The sequence below is a fragment of the Phyllobates terribilis genome, unplaced genomic scaffold, assembly GCF_046119375.1.
Source record: "Phyllobates terribilis strain yellow unplaced genomic scaffold, ASM4611937v1 Scaffold_12__6_contigs__length_324123572, whole genome shotgun sequence".
NCBI classification, from domain to species: Eukaryota; Metazoa; Chordata; class Amphibia; order Anura; family Dendrobatidae; genus Phyllobates; species Phyllobates terribilis.
Genome location: NW_027362772.1, coordinates 62,072,575 through 62,083,991, shown reverse-complemented (window position 1 = coordinate 62,083,991; position 11,417 = coordinate 62,072,575).

Below are 11,417 nucleotides of genomic sequence, written 5' to 3'. Positions count from 1 at the left end.
ACGTGGCCGATGGTCTTGATCTGGTGAATTGATTTGCACCATTTCTGAAGGAGACATAACACTGCATCCATATAACTCGATTTGGCCAAACTGAAAAAAAAGTTTGTCTGTTGTATTCAATATTAGAGATTTTCTATCCTAGAAATATTGATTTTATTATCCTGCCCCCCCATCTATAAAAGTCACGCATTTGATCCACAAATACTACATATGACCTTCTTTAGCACACTCAGTTCTCCGAAATCTAAAGACTACAAAGTAGACCCACTAAATAAAAATATAGATGTCGGACCCCTATATACGATCTTTAGACTAGACCCCCTACATATATAAATATGAACTCTAGACCAGATTCTGTAAAACACACTTCATACAGATTGTGATAGATTCACTGGTTTTATATGCGAGGGGAGGTATGTGTCACTCCAGCTGCTAGCCTGTTTGAACTGAAACCTACAAACTTTCCTCCAGCATGTTATATGTTGGGGGTTAATTAAACTCAAGCGTGTGGTTTTATGTGAATGGCAAAGAGGGTGGGAAGTCATTCACCCTATTTCCCCTCAGGGTGTGGCTGAGCAAGCTTAAATGATAAGGCACTATTTTTTTTCTGTTGTTGTGTTTGGAGAGGCAAGGTCTCCAGACTGGGAGGCCACAGCTCAGGAAGGAGCTGCAGGCTGTGCTACAACCTGTGTGGAAGAACCCCACACTCCTATGGACTGTGCTATAATTTATCTTTTGTTTTGCCAGTAAGGCAGTGTTTGTTTTTGCTGGAGTGCAGGGCTTTGTGCCATACAATAAAGCCTGCAGAAAAAACCCGGTTCCTAAGTCTACTTCCAAAAGCGGCTGAGTGAGTTGTCCTACCACAAGATCTACTGTATACTGATCTACTGATCCCAGACCGGACCACCCTGTATACTGTCAAGAGAAGAGCAAATCAATTTAAAAGCAAAATTAATTTTACAAAATTCCCCTGAATCCATTTTTTTATTCCTTTCGCTGAATTCTTTTCAGTGTTGTTAAGGAGCTAAAAAAAGAAAAAAAAAATTATTCACACCTTGCTCTTCACCTGTCCCTCTGAGTTCTCGGTTTGGCTCCTTTTTTCTGCCTCCATTTTTTTTTTTCTTCAGCCTTCACTCTTCGATGTCGCCAGCGTTGACAAGACTCTTCTTTACATAATCTGCAACTTTAAAGAAAAAAATTAATAATTCATTTATCCTCATCTGCTGATTGGACAGTTTCTAGGGATGTAGAATGGGGATCTTGGTTTTTAGATTTACTTTAATTTCATATTTTTGCTCAATATATTAGAAATGAGTAATGATAGCCACCAAAGTTGAAGGACTTTCACTTTCCATCACATGGTCCAGTTCTTGTGAAGCTTTCAGTCACACCGGTAGTGGTAGCTCATATTTGACTCCCTGCCCTAATACTTCTGACCCTCCTAGATGCCCCTTAGTCAAAGAGCCTCATAGGATCACTGGCAAAAAGATGTGATGACATCTGTAAATCACATATAGATGGCACACCAAAAAATCCTCCAAAAAGGTCAACAAAATTTGACCTAACTGCCCAATTTGGGGAATATTTACCTTAAGTCTCATCCCTGTTATGACCTCTTTATTCGAGGGTAAACGCTATAAAAAAGTGTGTAATAGGATGCATGTGGCCAACTTCAGAGCCCTGATAGGATACCCTGGGCTTGGCAGTGGAATAATACGTGACTTTTCTCATTTATCCCTTGGGTAATCCAGCTTAGATGTGGTTCTACGCCGGAAACATCGTACCACCAAGAGTTGTCCCACGGTCCCAAATATTTTTTCTTTCCCTCTGCTCTTTATTTGCACTATTTGTTCTACATTCTTGTATGACTCATTGTAATTTATTACTATGCCTTTTGCTGTGCTGATTGTTATGTTTTTTTAAATTGTAGACGTCACAGCTTGGTAGGACAAAGAAACTTTCAGTCTGGAGAAAATGTTTTGAAACCTTAGTTAAGTGCCGTGATCAACATCCGTGATGGCCAATCCTTAAAAGTGGGGTTAAATGAGAAATCCTTGTTAGCAAAGTTTTCAGTGTCTGTTATCGAATAGTTAACAAAAAATGGTCTGCCACCGCTCTTCATTAAAGGGGTTGTAACATAAAAAAACACATATCCAAGGTTGTGGACAACCACTTGAACATTTGGTCTGATCCATTGATTTATCTTAAAAGTTCCTTATAAATGTATCCCACGTTTGATGATGCAAGTCTGAAGACATGGTGAAGCACCGAAAAGGAGAAGGTTCTTGCAAAAGAGGGGGAAGAGGAATGACGCAATGAACAGCTCGGGTGCAGATATGGAGGCATAATCCATCTAAACAAAAAATAACAAAAAACACCGGCACCTCTGGTATAGAGTTGTGATACAGTTTACCCCATTAGGTGTTCAACAGTTTGTTGTCAGACATGGTCGGCAATGATGGCCTAGAAGAAGCATCTCCATATGCTCCCTTCCCCATGAGAAGGCTACATTTGACTTCCAGGACAGATAACAACATTTCCAGTTACAACACAGTTCAGGAGTAGAGATGAGCGTTGTTCTACTCGAACTGTTCGCCAATCTAAAATTCGAGCTGTTTTGGGCGGTGTTCGAGCCGTTCGGCGAACACGAACAATTTGAGAAAAATTCGGCTGTTCGAGGTTATGTTCGATAACTGTTCGTGCACCAAAATCATAACTGGATTTTTTCTCAGTAATGATGAAAATTAATGTTAATACGCAGTTTGAGTGTACAGCGGGGTGGGGGGAGGGGCAGGGGATGGATCTCTGCAGGAACAATGAAGATCTCCATTTTTTTTTTCTCTTTCCCGCATTTACAGTGGGGAGGTGCAATCTGTCAGCCTATCAGCAGCGCACACACGGAGCGAAGTGCTTTTTTTCACACAAGCAAGGGCATGTGTCATTGGCAGTGTATGTCACATGTCCTTGCCCTATAAGACCAAGCCATTTTCCCCGTCGCCACCATTTTCTCACTGCTGCAGCTGCGTGTTAGACGGCACCGCTGTTGCTGTGTGCGCTATACCTTGTTAATTTCAAGCCAATTTTCGCACAAATCTACAGATAGCTTGGGAGTAGGGAATAGTTGTGATTGCAGTCCTTTTAAGGACTAGGTTACAGCATTTCCTACGACTTTTATCAGGCAGGTCTGTGCTCTTAAATAGATAGATTGTGGGAGTAAAGACTAATTGTAATTGGAGTCCTTTTCAGGACTAGGTTACATCAGTTCCTATCAGTTTTTGCCAGGCAGGTCTGTGCCAGTGCTGTGCAAGTTTTTTTCACAGCATTTGGCTGAATCTAGCAAAGCTAATCCTTTTTGGCCTATTGCAGAGTGTGTTAGTCAGTGGAGTAGCCTATCTGTGTTGCAAGATATACCACCTGTGTATAGAATACCAATTTTTTTACTGCACCTAGTGAAGTAAAATCTTTTGGGCATAGCATCATTCTATTAGTCCATCTATACTGACCTCCATCAGGTTGCAAATTGAATATAATTTTTTTCTGCATCTAGCTCTGAAAAAATATTGGGCTTCTAGCTGTGTGTGGGACTTGTTGTATTAGTCCATCTATACTGACCTCCATCAGGTTGCAAACTGAATATATTTTTTTCTGCATCTACCTCTGAAAAAATATTGGGCTTCTAGCTGTGTGTGGGACTTGTTCTATTAATCCATCTATACAGACCTCCATCAGGTTGCAAACTGAATATATTTTTTTCTGCATCTACCTCTGAAAAAATATTGGGCTTCTAGCTGTGTGTGGGACTTGTTGTATTAGTCCATCTATACTGACCTCCATCAGGTTGCAAACTGAATATATTTTTTTCTGCATCTACCTCTGAAAAAATATTGGGCTTCTAGCTGTGTGTGGGACTTGTTGTATTAGTCCATCTATACTGACCTCCAACAGGTTGCAAATTGAATATAATTTTTATCTGCATCTAGCTCTGAAAAAATATTTGGCCTTCTAGCAGTGTGTGGGACTTTCTCTATTAGTCCATCTATACTGACCTCCATCAGGTTGCAAATTAAAAATAATTTTTATCTGCATCTACCTCTGAAAAAATATTTGGGCTTCTAGCTGTGTGTGGGACTTGTTCTATTAGTCCATCTATACTGACATCCATCAGGTTGCAAATTGAATATAATTTTTATCTGCATCTAGCTCTGAAAAAATATTTGGCCTTCTAGCAGTGTGTGGGACTTTCTCTATTAGTCCATCTATATGGACCTCCATCAGGTTGCAAATTAAAAATAATTTTTATCTGCATCTAGCTCTGAAAAAATATTTGGCCTTCTAGCAGTGTGTGGGACTTTCTCTATTAGTCCATCTATACTGACCTCCATCAGGTTGCAAACTGAATATATTTTTTTTCTGCATCTACCTCTGAAAAAATATTGGGCTTGTAGCTGTGTGTGGGACTTGTTCTATTAATCCATCTATACTGACCTCCATCAGGTTGCAAATTGAATATAATTTTTTTCTGCATCTAACCCAGCCAATAGTTTTGGCCTAATACCACAGTTTGGCCACTCAGCTCTGCTCGGTTCCCATCCATTGTTTTTTTGTGCAAACAACTCCAGAGTTGTGAATTAGTTAACCACCAAAATGAGTGGAAAAAGGCCTGCTGCTGGTGGAAAGGGGAATAGGCGTGTTGGGAAGGGGAAAAAAGGTTGTGTCCGTGGGGTAGGTGTTAAAGCAACAGTAACATCTGCAGAAGAAAGACCATCTTCCAGCCAAACTAAAATGTCTACTTCTTTTAGCGGACAATGTGATAAGATCCCTTTCTTACTGCCACGCCAATCGCTACAAATTCCAGATGAGGCACAAAAACAGCAGGTGCTTCAACGGATATCAAGTGCTCCTTTAAGTGGGCTCTCCTCCACATCAACTTCAACATCACAAATACTCCAGTCCTCAAAGGTGTCACCCCAATCGCACTTGCTTCCTCACAGCTCCCAAATCTCCAGCTGCCCGTCTGAGAATGAGGTAAAACAGATGGTTGAGTCTGCAGAGCTGTTTACTCATACTATAGCCTGGGAATCAGAGGTCGACTCCAGCGCTTCTGTGAATCCAGACGAGGAAATGATCTGCACTGATGCCCAGAATCTTTATGAGTCGGATCCAGGACCAGACGCAGAAGGTTCTGACCATAATGTAGACCCTCATTCCCAAACTGTAACTCCTGTTGGTGGAGACAATGAGGAAGACGATGATAAGACTCAAATACCTGATTGGAGCGACAACTTTAGTTTTTTGTCAGGGCAGGAACAGGTTGGCTCTGAGGACGATGGGTGTGATAACGCACAGGGTGATGATGATGAGATTGGAGATCCCACTTACTGTCAACCCACAGTCAGCCAAGAGATGAGGTCAGCAGAGGAGGTGGAGGAAGATGCTAGTGACGACGAGGTCAGGTTGCGCCTTCCTGGACAAAGACGTAGTACTGGAAGCATGTCAACAACTGCATCCTCAAACACAACTCTGCCTCTCACCACAAGTCGTGGTGGCTCTTCAGGTCGCATGGGTGCTAAGCCTTGCATAGCCTGGGCATTTTTTCAGATCGATAAAGATGACCCAACTCGTGTTATCTGTAACATTTGTCAGCAAAAGCTAAGTAGATGCCAAAAAATACATAGTTTGAGTACTTCATGCATGAACCGGCACATGGACATGAAGCATAAGTTGCAGTGGGAAGCTCAGTGTGCTACAATGCGGCCTAGCCGGCCGGGCCAACCACCGTCTGCCATATCTTGTGCATCCGCGGCCTCTTCATCCTCTGTGACTGGGGGGACAGCAGTCACACCTGTTTTGGGGCGCAGACCTGCCACCTCTTTACCCGCAACAGCCAGCGTGATTGGCAGGTCATCATTTTCTTTGGAGGTGGTAACACCAGCTGGTGTTGAGCGCTGTCCGACATCGATCGCACCACCTTTGGATCAAGGCAACCTAACATGTCCGCCTGCATCTTCCTCACAGACCGGCAGTTTGCTGGGGACACCCTTATCAACCCCGTCTAAGCACAATAGCCAGCCCTCGGTCCCTCAGATGTGGACAAGTAAAAGACCATTTCCTCCTAGCCATGAGAAAGCTAAGAGGTTGAATTTCACCATCTGCAAGCTCTTGGCTACAGAAATGCTGCCTTTCCGCCTGGTGGACACAGAGGATTTTCGAGACCTTATGTCCGTCGCAGTGCCCCAGTACCAGATGCCCAGTCGGCACTACTTCTCAAAGAAAGGTGTGCCTGCGCTCCACCAGCATGTCGCACACAACATCACCGCTTCTTTGAGAAACTCTGTGTGTGACAGGGTGCATTTCACCACAGACACTTGGACGAGTAGGCATGGACAGGGGCGTTACATGTCGCTGACTGGGCACTGGGTAACTATGGTGACAGCAGGACAAGGGGCTGCTGTCCAAGTCTTGCCGTCCCCACGAGTTGTGCGTCAATCCTCTTTATGTCAAAGTTCCTCCACTGCTTCTGCCTCCTCAACCTCCTCTCGGTCTTCCACCTGCACCCAAAGCCTGTCTGGTCATGCCACAAGCTTTCTAACTGCGCAGAAGGGATCCTGCACACCTCCTTACTATGCTGGCAGTAGGGCTCAACGTCATCAGGCGGTTTTTACATTGAAATGTCTGGGAAATGTGAGTCACACAGCTGAGGAGTTGTGGTCAGCTCTGGAGAACCAATTTCATGAATGGTTGTCTCCACTGGACCTGAAACCAGGGAAGGCCGTGTGCGACAATGCTGCAAACCTGGGTGCGGCCCTTCGCCGGGGCAATGTCACACACGTGCCTTGTATGGCTCACGTGTTGAACCTGGTTGTCCAGCAATTTTTAGCCCACTATCCCAGACTAGATGGCCTTCTGCAGAGGGCACGGTCGCTGTGTGCTCACTTCCGCCGTTCGCATCCCGCAGCTCAGCGACTTACATCTCTACAGAAGTCGTTGGGCCTGCCACTTCACCGGCTAAAATGCGATGTGCCTACCCGGTGGAATTCAACTCTGCACATGTTGCAGCGACTGTGGCAGCACCGACAAGCCCTGGTGTAATACGTTCTGACGTATAGCCTGGGCCAACGAGATCCAGAGGTGGGGCAAATCACGCTGGAGGAGTGGTCTCAGATCAGGGACCTATGCACCCTTCTGCACAGTTTTGAAATGGCGACGAAGATGTTTAGTGCTGACGATGCCATTATCAGCATGAATATTCCGGTGATTTACATGCTGGAGCACATGTTAAACAGAATTCGGAGTCAGGTGGTGGCACAAGAGGAGGTGGAGGAAGTAGAGGAGGAGGAGTTGTATGCGGAAGGGCTAACATCTGCAAGGTCCAGACGGTCGGCAGCACCAAGGCGGCAGGCATGTGAGGGTGGGGGAGATGGTTTTACCAGGGCGCATGGTAGCAGCCAAACTAGTGAGGAAGGTGCAGGAGCCCAGGAAGAAGTGGAGGACGAACTGATGGAAGACTCATCAGATGAGGGAGACCTTGATCACATTTCTGTTGTGTGAGGTTGGGGGGAGAGGACAGAGGAAGGAAGCATGATTGTTACCTCGCCACCAACACAACAGGGACTTGGTGCTCCTGGATGCGCAACACACATGAGTGCCTTCTTGCTGCACTACCTGCAACATGACCCTCGAATTGTGAAAATTAGAAATAATCCTGACTACTGGGTTGCCACACTGTTAGATCCCCGGTACAAAAGTAAATTTGCAGAAATTATTCCTGCCATAGAAAGGGATGCACGCATGCAGGAGTATCAGCAGAGACTGTTGCAGAATCTTACATGTGCTTTTCCACAAAATACCAGTGGTGCACGTAGTGAATCTCACAGTTCCAACTTGCCAACCGTGGGACCGTCAAGTGTTCAGCACTCAAACCGTAACAGAACCACAGTATCTGCTGGTAACATCAATTTTGTGGAATCATTTCACCACTTTTTTAGCCCATCCTTTGCAAGGCCACAGGAGACAAGAAGTCTGACACATAGTCAACGCCTAGAGACGATGGTACAGGAGTATCTCCAAGTAAACATTGAAGCCATGACTGTGTCACTGGACCCTTGCTCTTTTTGGGCTTCCAATCTGGATAAATGGCCGGAGCTAGCCACTTACGCCTTGGAGATCTTGTCATGCCCCGCAGCCAGCGTTCTGTCTGAACGTGTGTTCAGCGCTGCTGGTGGTGTGCTGACAGATAAGCGCACGCGGCTCTCCACTGATAATGTAGACAGACTCACGTTCATAAAGATGAACAAATCATGGATCCGAAACGACTTTTCTACCCCTGTGTCATCCTGGGGAGAGTAAAAGCTTGATGATTGGTTAAAATCACCCTACCAACCGTTTTAAGCTTTCAAATTACTAATCATGTTTATCTGTATCTTGGCTGGAAAATAATTTGGGCTTTGTAGCAGTGTGCAGCACTGATTCTATTAGGCCATCTATAATAAGCTCCACCAGATTTAAAATTACTAATCATGTTTATCTGTATCTTGACTGGAAAATAATTTGGGCTTTGTAGCAGTGTGCAGCACTGATCCTATTAGGCCATCTATACTAAAGCTTCACCAGATTTAAAATTAATAATAATTTTTAGCTGCATCTAGCCCGGAAAATAATTTTGGGGCTCCGAGATGCGCAAGACACATAAGTGCCTTCTTGCTGCACTACCTGCAGCATGACCCTCATATTGTCAGAATTCGAAGTAATCATGACTACTGGGTTGCCACACTCTTAGATCCCCCAAACTTTTCGATCAACCTTTTCATTTTAATAAAGACCAAAAAAATGGTCATTTTTGAAATTATAAGCAATAGCAGGTTGTTAGAAACGGAAATCAAACAGTTTTCAACTCAAAACTTTATTCTAGGTGATGTTACATTTTCACATAGGACCCCTTGTTCGAAAGGAGCTTCTGAACTCTCTCGTCCATTGAATTTGTCAGGTTTTGGATGGTTTCTGCTTCAATTGTTTTGCATGAGGACAGAATACCCTCCCAGAGCTGTTGCTTAGATGTGAACTGCCTCCCGCCATCATAGACACTCCTTTTAATGATGCTCCAAAGGTTCTGAATGGGGTAGAGGTCAGGGGAGCATGGGGGTCACACCATAAGTTTGTCCCCTTTTATGCCCATATCAGCCAGAGATGCAGATGTTTTATGTGCAGCATGAGATGGTGCATTATCATGCAAAAAAATGATCTTGCTGTGAAATACACGGTTCTTCTTCTTGAACCATGGCAGGAAGTGCTGTTTGAGAAAATCCACATACATTATGGAGTTCATCTTGAGCGCCTTCAGGGATCCTAAAGGGGCCGACAATCTCTCTCCCCATGATTCCAGCCCAAAACATTACTCCACCTCCTCCTTGTTGGCGCTGTAGCCGTGTTTGCGTGGGGTGTCCATCAACCAGCCATCCTCCACTCCATCCATCTGGACCATCGAGCGCTGCACGGCACTCATCCGTGAACAAAACAGTTTTGAAATCAGTCTTCATGTAATGTTTGGCCCACTGGAGCCGTTTCTGCTTGTGTGAAGTGGATAGAGGAGGTCGACAGGATGGCGTATGCACAGCTGCAAACCTCTGAAGGACCCTGCATCTTGTTGTTCGGGGGACGTTGGAGGCACCAGCAGCTTCAAAAACTTGTCTGCTGCTATGACAAGGCTTTTTTGCCGCTGCTCTTTCAACCTGACGTAATTGCCTGTAGGAAAGAGTCCTCAATTTGCCCTTATCAGCACACACACGTGTGTACTGTGAATCAGCTACATACTTCTTGATTGCCAAGACACTTCATCCTGATCATCGCACAATGTTGATTGTAGTCATGCCTTGACCTAAACACTCCACAATTTGTTGCTTCTCAGCAGCCGACACATCCTTTATCTTTCCCATTTTGGCAGAAAATGTAGGCTGCTTAATAATGTGAGACAGCCTTCTTAAGTAGTCTTGCCTTTCATTGGACACACCTGCCAAACTAATTAGCACAGGTGTCTGCAATTGCTTACAGTGATATAAAGAGCCCTGACACACATCACCATCAATGAGTTTAACTGACAAACAAACAAATTCTTCCCTTATCACTCCTAAACACTTTTTGCATAATAATTTGGAACACAGTGTACATGTGCTTTTCCACAAAACACCAGTGGTTCACGTAGTGAATCTTACAGTTCTAACTTTCCAACCGTGGTCTGTATGGAGTTGTTCAATAAAGGGCCCAAAATTAAGATAACATAGATGGGAGAGGTCTCTATGAATAGGAATTCCTAAGTATTTGATACCCTGTGAGGGCCAGGCAAAGGGAAAGTTGGACTGGATGGAATCCTATATGGATTTGGGGAGGGAGACATCAAGGGCCTCAGACTTCGCTGCATTGATTTTAAAATTTGACCATGTAACAAAGTGATCTATTTCAGCCATAACAGCAGGGATGGATATATGTGATTGAGTGATATATACTAGGACATCATCAGCAAATAGAGAGCACTTGTACTCGGTGCCTCCCACCTCAATCCACCTAATATTGGGGTTATGGCGAATTGATGAGAGCAGGTGCTCCGTCACTAGGATGTATAAGAGGGGACAGAGAACATCCCTGCCTTGTCCCATTGGTGATTGTGAAAGGTGATGAAAATGTTCTGACGCGCCCCCTGGGCCTTGGGATACCCGGAGCCGGACCCTTTTTGGTGGATGCTGGTGGTTGTAGTCTCCGTGGCGGCGAACCGGTTCCGTGGCTCAGGGCGGTCAAACCAGTGGCGGAACTATTTATGTGGTTTTGATGTTTAAATGTCCGACTACGCCACCCGTGGATTGCGGTCAGAGTGAACCGCCGCTCCAGGGCAGACCGCTGAGGCTGGTGTTGTGGGTGCAGCAGAGCGTAGCATAACTTCCCACGGGAGGAGTATAGCCTCAGGGCAGTGTATGCGGAGGATGGGGGTGATGGTGCAGGGCAGCAGCAGTAACGACACGGAGTCAGTGATGCAGTCCAGGGCCTTTACTCACAGTTCTTATTATCCAGACCACGTCTGCAGGTAACGGCTGCCCACGTCGTACTGTGCTCACCAGGTGAGGGGCTCAGACAACTCCCAGATAACTTTGGAGCGCTTCACAGGACCCCCTTTGTGTGTCCTTTGTCTGGCCTTTCTTACCAACCCTTCTGTCCGGCTGCCTCGGGCCTCCTCTTGGTAAACTTGGCGCCAGTTTCCCTGACCCTATGTGGTGCCTTCCTAGCGGGTGTAGCGAGGGGCTGCGGTGGCGACTCGCCCGTCCGCACCCCTGGGATCCCTTCGTTCCTCGTTCCTGGAGCCTTCTCCGCTCCTCTTCCTTCCTTCTCCCTCTTCCAGGCCTGGGCCTCTGTTACTAGGCCCGCCTCCGGAGCAG